Here is a 10010-nt window from a genome sequence, read left to right as displayed (position 1 = left end):
ATAAGTTTAGAAGAAGACATGGCTGCTACGACCTTTGGCATTTTTTAAAATCTTTTATCGAGCTGCTGCAGCTTTGACAGCTTTGTTTTCTTTGTTTTGAAATTCTAAACCCATTTCTGCTCAGAGTTCTGAAGAACTGACACTCTCTTAACATCCTTAATTGCTGACAGCAACAGGGCTGTCACAAGTTACATTCCAGATAATTATCTCAGAGTAATCACACAATCTCTCGAGACTCTTTATGTTGAAAGCCAGGAATAATGTCATAAACCTGCTTAATTAGGACCATGATTGAGTATTCACACTGTAAGTAAATAGCTCTAGGAAATGTTCCTCTAGCTTCAATTGAGGTCCTACAGCAGAGAAAAAACCCCACACTTCACAGAAAGCTGAGGCAGTTTCCTTTTTTAGGCCGTCTCCACAGGTAAATGCAATGAGAATAAATAAAATGTTAATCCATTCTATATATATATATATATATATATATATATATATATATATAAAAGAACATTCTTATTGGACCAAAAATCTGACTCCAACTTGAAGAAATTGAACTTATTCTGTGGAGTTCAATCATCTGAGTTGTAATCACATTCTTCTAAACCAAACATCCCACATCTCATTTCAGAAAATGATGTGCTGACAAAATAATACACGGGGCGTAAAAGCATTTACATATAAATTAAACCCTAAACTCAGTGATGGCTGCAGAAACGCTGTCGGGTGACTCAATAACTCAGACTAATGACTGCAATAATAGCAGGAATACTGTCAAACAATGCAAGTGGAATATAGTTTGCCCATAACACATGTTCCCGACATCCTGACAAACACCAGCATCACTATGGGCTCAGCCGTTTGCAGACTAATGTGAAACAGACAAGATGACTGCAGAGAGCTGTGGTCATTTTTAGTCACATCATTGATCCCATTTCAACGATCCTTAAAAAAAATGATTTAAACATGGATTCTACACTTACTTAGAAATGTAGACGCAGTCATGCAATTATGGTAATGTACGTTTGACCTGGAATAAACTGAGTAATTTATGCATAATGCCACAAAAATAATAAAAAACATAAAAAAGCAATCAAAGGTTTCTCTTTGACACTGTAGCTAGGCTAACACAAAGCTTCAGCTCTACTGATCTTTCTGTTCCACAGGTCTCAGTGATGACGATGATTTCATTAACACATTTTAATTGATTAGGGACAACATTAATTAGCTTCTGCATTCATTTTACACTGACCCATCCCTGAGCAATGGATATGAGAGATATGACCGTTACTCTTGATTGTTGTTTGTTACGCTTTACCTCCATCAACCTGCAGTTCAACTATTGCCTCATCTAAACCGTGCACTTGTCTCTTAGACCCAGCCCCAATTAAACTACTTAAAGAAGTCTTCCCCTCAATTAGAATCCCATTGCTGAATTAGTCTTTCCTTACTTACAGGCTATGTACCCTAGTCTTTTAAAACAGCCATCATTAAACCTCAAAAAACCAGCAATGGCTCCTGATGTAACTATACGCCTATTTCAAACCTTCTATTTCTGTCCAAAATTTTAGAGAAAGCAGTTGCCAGTCAGTTGTGTGAAGTCTTGTAAGAATTCACACAACTGACTGGCAACTGCTTACAAGACAATAAGTTATTTGAGGGTTTTTTTTGTCAGGTTTCAGAGTTCATCATAGCACAGAGACAGCATTAGTTATAGTCAGAAATGACCTTTTGCTTATCTTATTGACTCGCAGTGCAGCCTTTAAGTGCCAACACTTACTTCTTTAATAAAATAATTTGTAAATTATCTCTTTTTGCAGTATTTAAACATGTTCACTTAACTGCCAGGTGCCTTAGTTGACCTTTATATGTGATAGTGCACATCTATATATGTGCCCTACACAACACAAAATTTACTGCAATCTAAAGGAAAGCCTCCTTTATGTATTCTCCATCAAAAAATAATAAATAAATAAAAAACAGTTAATGTAAATACAAAAATATAAATGAGCGGAGATCCCTCGCGATTGTAGCCATATTTACTGCCTTTGAAACTCGTGTGGCAACTTCCTCTTGTTGCCAGGAATGCCTCGTCAATTTCTGCACCCACGTCGATCAACCAATAGGATAGGTCTGTCGATTTGTGCATGTTAATTATAAATCTTCTCCGTAAAAAAAAGTTAGATATGGTGTTCCTTAAGATTTGGTGCTTGGACCACTTTTATTCATGCTAGGTAGTCCATCCTTTCGTTACTATAAGGCTGGATTATTGCAATTCATTACTGTCAGGTTGCCCCTTCAACTCTATTAGACATCTTCAGCTGATCCAGAATGCAGCAGCTTGATCTGGGGCTATATAAATAAACATTTATTGAATTGAATCATTAAAAAGAAATTATGTTAGTGACTGGCTTATTCCACATGCAAACAATTTCATTGGGACAAGAGCCTTTCATGCTGGTTTTAACTGTTCACTACCGTTTAATTGTGGTTTCCAGCTAATAAAACCTTTATATAGCACCGTGTTAGACCATAAATTACACTTGGACCATAGACATATAAACAGTCTTTGGCACTGATGCCTGATAATGTCAGCGCCTGAGTGCCCAGTGATGTGAATATTAACAGACTGGTGAGTGGTGTCTGAACTGCACTGACAGCAAACTGCATTTGAAGCACAGCCCAATAAGTGAGAGTCCAAAGTATGTTTTGTCAGCTAAACCGGGGATAATTTAGTGGTGTGAGATTCACAGTCTGCCAGGTCAATGTGAAGCTCTTCTGCTACTCCTCTAATGAAACTGTAAACTGACCCCTGGGGATCGTGCGCCATGTCGATTGATTGCAATTTTACCTCTGCTGCAATTGTACACTGATGTAGATTGTTGCCACTGTGGATGTGCTTGTGTACGATTAGACTCACTGAGACAAAAAGAGATTAAAAAACAGAGCTTAAGGCCTGCTGTGGGGTGAGGTGCAACACTGCGGATATGAATAGACCTCCACTCCTTCCTTTTTACCTCCACAGCTGTGTCTTTTCGCGCAATGAAAAAAAGGTTAATGTTTGTTTCACCCAAAAAAACCAGCCATGGGATGGTTTTCCAACTGTTTACAGCGAGTTAAATTATCTGATGGTTCCCCAGACTTTGAACTTCTCTCTGGACCATATGCTATAACATATGCTTCAGCGGTTTCATCTCCTTTGTTTTTACTGCTGTCGTTTCATGAGCTGGCTATTCATTCCACACGAACATGAGGGATTGTTGTGACATGACCTGGAGCAAAATCATTCCCGTTATAGGAGTGGAAATTCTTTAAAATGTCATTTCTTCCTGTGAAACACGGCAACAGTACATTAAATTCAGCCATTTCTGATTTGAGACGGCCACCAGCCAGCGTAACATTTTCCTCGAGTAAATCACAAATCTCTGTCACAACTCGTGACCTTAGATACTCGGAAACAAACTGTGGTTTCTGTAGGTTACAGAGAACAAAGAACAGAAAAGTTAAAATTCAAAGGAACGACCACCGACTAAATGCACCGAGTCGTTTTTCAGCAACAGTTCTGGATATTTAACTTCATTGTTTTATAGTGTTTTAACTCAATTGCCATTATATGTTTGAATTATGCTTGTTGTTTTAGTGCTTTTTATGAGCATACTTTTTTATTACTTTTCTCATACCACTTGTTTGACATTTAAGACTTTGGTCTTTTATTGTTCATCCATCTGCGTTATGTCAGATCTTGAACAGGATCATGTCCTTTATATTTTTTTATATATAATGCATGTGGTTCTTCTACTGCTTTATATGTGCTATTTCTGTTCTGCACAACACACTTAGATGCTCTTCGATCTGTCGAAGGGCTCCGTGTGTGCTCTCGTGTTGACTAAACGTGTATTGTCAGAGGAACGGAGGATACGGTACCTCCATTGCAGCTCTGCCGGTTTGTTCATCATGAGGGAATGGTGTTCATCGGACGGGGCCGAGGCACGCGACTGAACTTGACATACAGCTTTTTATTCAGTGTATGAGTGCACACATAGTGTTAACTGAATTTGCCGACGTGAGTCAGCTCATGCAAAATGTGAGTTACTCATCCACGGTTTATGTTTTTGTTTGTTGTAGAGCGATGGGTAACGGGAATGCATTCCTTGAATAAAACCTTTCCAAAACTTTATAAGTAGCTGAATGAAAAACTGTTACCCCTGGAGAACCACGCATGTGTTATGAAAGGTGATGCAACGCAAGGTGAACTCACGGCGAGTTCTCATCCCACTCTGCAGACTCCTTAAACTCTCGGGTTTGATGCTGCATCCGCAACTTTACTGTCTCCTCCACCAGCTATTTTCAGCTGCAAGCAGGTGAACAGCGGAGGGAGCTTTTAGCAGCTAAGGAGCGAGGCACGCATTTCTCTCTCTCTCTCTCCGGTGAGCACTAGATCAGGGCTTTAAGGAGTAATGAGTGGATTCAATTTAGTGACGTGGCTCCAACCTTTGCTCTAATGTTTAAACATCCACCGAGAGCACCGCATGATGAGAGCCACCCTTCTCTACCTTCAGATCCCGTCAGGATGCCGCAGCGGCATCACTATCGCGTGGATTTATTTATTTATTTTGGGGGGAAGATGCTGTTTCAGGAAATCATTCGTTTCCTTTGTGCGATCCGCCCCATCCACGGGACCTTCACATGCCCAGCAAAGGCAATCGTTAAGAGCTGCTTTTTTTCTGCTGCCATTAAGGTCTAATATATCAGTTGTGCAGTCAATTGTACTTGACAAGCAGCTTCTTGAACTTGAACTGGGTCATCTGGTGACAGATAACACGGCCTGTTTGTTCAATTTCCTCCTCTGCAATGGCATCACTCTGGAGTGAGTTATTATAAATCACTGTGGATGCGTTCATCATGTATCTTGTCAGTGCCGGGGAGAGTTGTGGTGTGTGTGTGTGAGTGTGTGTGTGTGTGTGTGTGTGTGTGATAGTACAGTATCTGAAAAGGAAAAATGACAGAGGACAAAAAGGACAGGTACCAAGTTGAGCCTGTGTGAGTGTCTTCACAGTCAGCACCTCTCCGTACGCTGTGTTTTCATTTGCACCGGGGTAGGTGTGAACCAGTCAGGGTGTTTTTAGATGTTTACTTTGGTGCATCTGTGCCTGTGTGCTCTCATATTGGTGGCAGGTGGAACCGCGGTGCCCGGGTCGCCCCCGGCGGCTCTCCAAAGGCTCCGGAGGATGAGGCTTAATGTGACACAGAGATAATGAGGTTGTAACCCTCCACCTGCCCAGCAGAAAGGTTATCATCTGTAGAGAAGAGCAGCTACTGGGGTGGGGGGGGGGGGGGGGGCAGATTATCTAGCGAGGCTCATCCTTTAACCAAGGGTTGAATAATATCGCATTAAGAGCGTCTGCTGTCTCATTATCTAAAAGTAATAATCAAGGGCTTTATCCATCGTCGTGCTGGAGCCGTTCCTAGCAGTCTGCGGGCAAGAGGCAGGGTACACCCTGGACAAGTCGCCAGTTCATCACGGGGCCACACAGACAGACAATCATTCACTCACATGGTGGTTCAGTTTATTGTGAAAAGATTTCCTGGATCTGTTCAACTTTCCTCATTTCAAGTATAAGAATAGTTACATGAATGTTCACATGTCTTTCTTTTCTTTCTAGTTTTAGGCAGCTTTGCTTTAAATAAAACATATAATTTAAAAATATATATGGTTTTATATTGTAGGTGGTAAAATGTAATATAGAAGTAGCTAAATTAAAATAATGAAATGTAGTAAATTGGACTTGCATCATAAGTAAATAAAAATATTCAAATATTTAGTTTGATGTCCTAAACAGGCTACTAAAGTAACCCTTTATAATGTTTAAATAATGGAAATATTACGGTACTATTAACAGTCGTGCAGGTATGACATTTTGCAGGGAGTATTCTGAAACAAAAAGTGGCAAAATAAAGCTTGCTGCTATTCGATTCTAAAATATCCCGAGCAACATCCCCATTGCAGACTTTATGGTGAATACCACTGCCTCATTTGCATATAGAAACATTTCATAAGCTTCCATTTGAGCCGAGGATGATTTTTCCATTTTGGAAATTAAACTGACTGTGCGACCACGATTCTTTACTATACCTCGATTCAGAAAAGAGAGCTATTTTTTAATACTGTGCATTTCTGGCTGTAAAGCGAGGCTGGTTGAAGGTCAACATTTGGCTTCCTTTCAGCCACAGATTAAAATTTAGAATGCCAATGACTGATTGTAAGTCAAATATCTATTACTTCTTTTCTTCTTCTTCGTTGGAGGAACAGGCGCTGCAGAGACACATTTGTCAGTCCTGCTGTCAGCTGCTACCAAGGACACAAGTCAGACGCAAACCTTGCACAGAATCTGAAGCAATTGAAATGTCACACTGAAGCATTTCCTTCAAGGCCGGCGCGGCAGCCGAAGGATGCAGCGGCGAGATTTTGTGGAAAAAATAGTTTCCTATCAAGACAGCTCTCGTGTTTGCACCAGGTGTTGAAAAGACGTCAAATGAACAAACTGCCACAATAACGCTTTAAAAGTATTGACATGGAAAATGTGTATTTTACATTTTGTACCTCGGTTAGACTGATACTTCTGATGAGAGGCAAAAAAAAAACAAAGCATGGAATGAGGAATGAAAGAAAACTACACTAACATATAGATTATTGATCTACTTCATAAAACAGATCCACAAATGGCCAAAGTCCTTTTAGTTACACGTAATAGTCGTCTGATGTTACTTCATTGAAATTCAGATCAGGCCTTCTTGCTGCCACAGTTCATGTTTGTGTGACATTTAATCAGCGACACAGTGGAAAAAAAAAAGTTTTGATTTGCTTTCTTTAAGAGCCTTTAAAGCGGATTGTGTGTTTTTACAAACGGACAGAGAGCATCCTCTGATACTGCCGGTGTCTCAGCTTTGTTTCGCTGACTTAATCATCTGCGCAAAACGAACTCACTCTCTCCATGAAAGCAGCACCTTTTTCTCTCAGAAACATTTTCCAAGACCGACGAGAAAGTTTTACTAGTTTTTTCGCAGGAGAGAAATAACACCAAACAGATTGTGTGAACAATATTCTAAGAGGCCGCCTCGCTTGAAAAGACGCAGAATCAAGCCGACGACGCAAACCGAGGCGGTATAAAATGAAAAAGCATGAACAGGAAATCAAAGCAGGCCACATTCCTTTCCATTAGGCTCCCGGATTCCTGGGACAGAGCTACCTGCTCAACGAGTAAGATGTCAATTTGTCTTGTTAAGTCATGACTCCATTAGATCCCAAACTGATGCAACATTAATGGACCAGCTGAACGTTTGTCCTCCTACAACACAGTTTTGAATCCATGACCTTCAAGTTAGGAAGAATCAATGATGCCAACTGACATTTGGTAAGGAGGTGTTAGCAATGTGTGAATAGACTGAAATATGATTCATCAACCAGTGGATGGAAGTCATTATAATTAACGTGCATAACTCAAAACCTAGTAACCCAATCAACTTGAAATTTTTACAGAAGCAAGGTTCTGTCCGTGGCTCGGTCCTCCCCGAGAATGGTGTTCAGATTCTAGAATATTTTAAAGGATTCTTTAACATTGCGAGATAGGGCAATTTTTGACATTTTTCTTAATTTCTTCAAAACGCATGGCAGTATGGATCTGAAAAAAGAATCACACATAAGTACTCCTAAAGGTCTATGACCATGACTAATTTCGGCCAGATCCGGATCACAATCCGGATCTGAGAGCTAATCTTTGTTCTAAAATCAGCATTTTTCAGGAGTCCATCCTGACCTCAAGTTTGGAGCTAGAGACTTCACATTTGGTGTGCACACTCATAGTTCATTCTAGTTTCATATATGTTACAGCTGTAGTTTTTTTTTTTGTTTGTTTGTTTTTTTCCTATACCTTGTCTGCATTCGTGCTCAACAGTGACAACGTAATAACGTCAGTCACTGTTAGAGTTCTATGCAATTTTATTCTGATTGTGACCGTCACCTGCCGTCTTGGCAGACTAGCCTATTCATATTTTATTAGTTTTATTACCTGCTTACCGCCGTAGAGGGCTGTGCACACCGCAGTAACATGGACAAACAAAAAGTGACAAATGCACAGTGTTCTGAAAAGAAAGTGCAATGGATTTATTTGTGCTCCTTAATTCTACCCCTTTCATCCAACCATCACCAAGAGTTGTCCCAATACACCAAGTTCACATCCGTCTCTAGAGGAAAGTATGGATCACCAAGTTCTCAGATCTGAGGAAAAAGAGAGAGAGCATAGTGAGAGCCACAAACACTGGCCCAGCAACCTCCACTAACTCAGAGATCTGTGGGCGGAGTTAACTCTCAAATCGAGTTTTGATAGGTGCTGGAGTGGTGGATCTGGCATGCGTGAAACCTCCACCTAAGAACGGGGCAGCCATCCCGGACCCAACAATGGCAACATAAGCCCCCAGATCACCCCAAGCAGCCACAGCCACCCGAAAACGACCACCATGGCCCCCCCAGAGCCACACGCAGAAGAACCAACCCAGGGCCCGGGAGCGACCTACACCAACACGGCCGACGAAACCTAGGCCAGCGCAGCGGCACGGGGCACAGCGGGCCGGCCTGGTGTCCCACCAGCACCCAACCAGCATTTAGCGCGTTATTACCACCTGGCTAATGCATGCATTTAGCGTGTTATTACAACCTGGCTAATGTTAGGGTTTTCCTAATACAAAAATAAATGTGGTGCATCCCTGTTGTGATGTCGGAGTGGAATCACGTTGTGGAATCCCATTTAATACGGAAATTCCCGACATTAATGTATGCATTTAGCGTGTTATTACCACCTGGCTAATGTGCGCATTTAGCGTGTTGTTACCACCTGACTAATGTATGCATTTAGCGTGGCACCTGTGGTGTTGTTCAGTTTGAATGATCTTGGCGAAACAGGTGGGCTACCTGTTCTGATAAACATAGCGTGGAAAAAGCCCGGCTGAACAGAGACACTTCTGCAACTCCAGGTTTTTGTGTTTTATTTAGATCTCACCAGGGACGTTGATTCGTGGCAGATTGAACAGAGAAACAGGTTTCGGGTTTTAGGCCTGTAAAGATACAAGCAGTCAGAGGAGGGAGGAATCAAGCACAAAGGAATGAGGAGGTTACGCATGCACATACCGATAAGAAGAAATCCGATATTGCCACAGAAATAGCCAATAAATGGACTTTATTAGAGTGATCCTTCCACCTGGAACATTCTCTGTGTCTTATTGTGTAGCCTTGACTCACATGAAAACACAATAAATTGTCTATTAAATCTGTTTGCCTGTGACATAAAGTAATCCAAGAGATTATATTTACGGAAGAGTACACGCTTTAGGTTTGTTCAGACACAAATCTTGCTGGAACATTAGCATGAATCAACTCGGAAAGATGATTTACTGCACAGCTGCACAGCAACAATTGTGTGTGGGGAAACAAAGCGCTCCATCCTAAATTATTCATGAGTTATAATAAGAGGCGAGTTGCTGCACGGAGTGTTTGTCGAGAAGGATGGGACGTGGGGAAGACAAGGGCCGAGAGGAGGAAACTCTATCGTGCAAAGTAAACATTTTTCAGTGAGATGGAAACTGGCAGTCAAAGAGGAAGGAAAGTGCGTTTCCACGCCGCACACGGCGCGAGAGCTTTACACAAGTGAGAAAGGTTTTCTGAGGACTAGCGATAGTAACAGTGAGCCCTCTGCTTTGGCTCGCTTCGGGGAACCTGTTTGTAGCGTAATGTTATTCTGGCCCGTGGACACATCGAGTCCCGCCACAACAAAAGGAGACTCGTTCCAAGGGATGAGTGAGACGACTTTCAAACAGCATATATTAAATGTCTTCTTGCTGCTTTCACCATTGGTGCTGCCTTGTCCTTTGAGTTTGTCGCATGTCTGCGGGCTACGGCCTAACAAGACTCCCCGCTACGGTCCGTGGTCACGCCGCCGCCGCCGCCGCAGCTATGCAGTGTT

The sequence above is a fragment of the Brachionichthys hirsutus genome, chromosome 22, assembly GCF_040956055.1.
Source record: "Brachionichthys hirsutus isolate HB-005 chromosome 22, CSIRO-AGI_Bhir_v1, whole genome shotgun sequence".
NCBI classification, from domain to species: domain Eukaryota; kingdom Metazoa; phylum Chordata; class Actinopteri; order Lophiiformes; family Brachionichthyidae; genus Brachionichthys; species Brachionichthys hirsutus.
The sequence above is the reverse complement of the archived record's forward strand: the minus strand, read 5'-3'. Positions refer to the sequence as shown.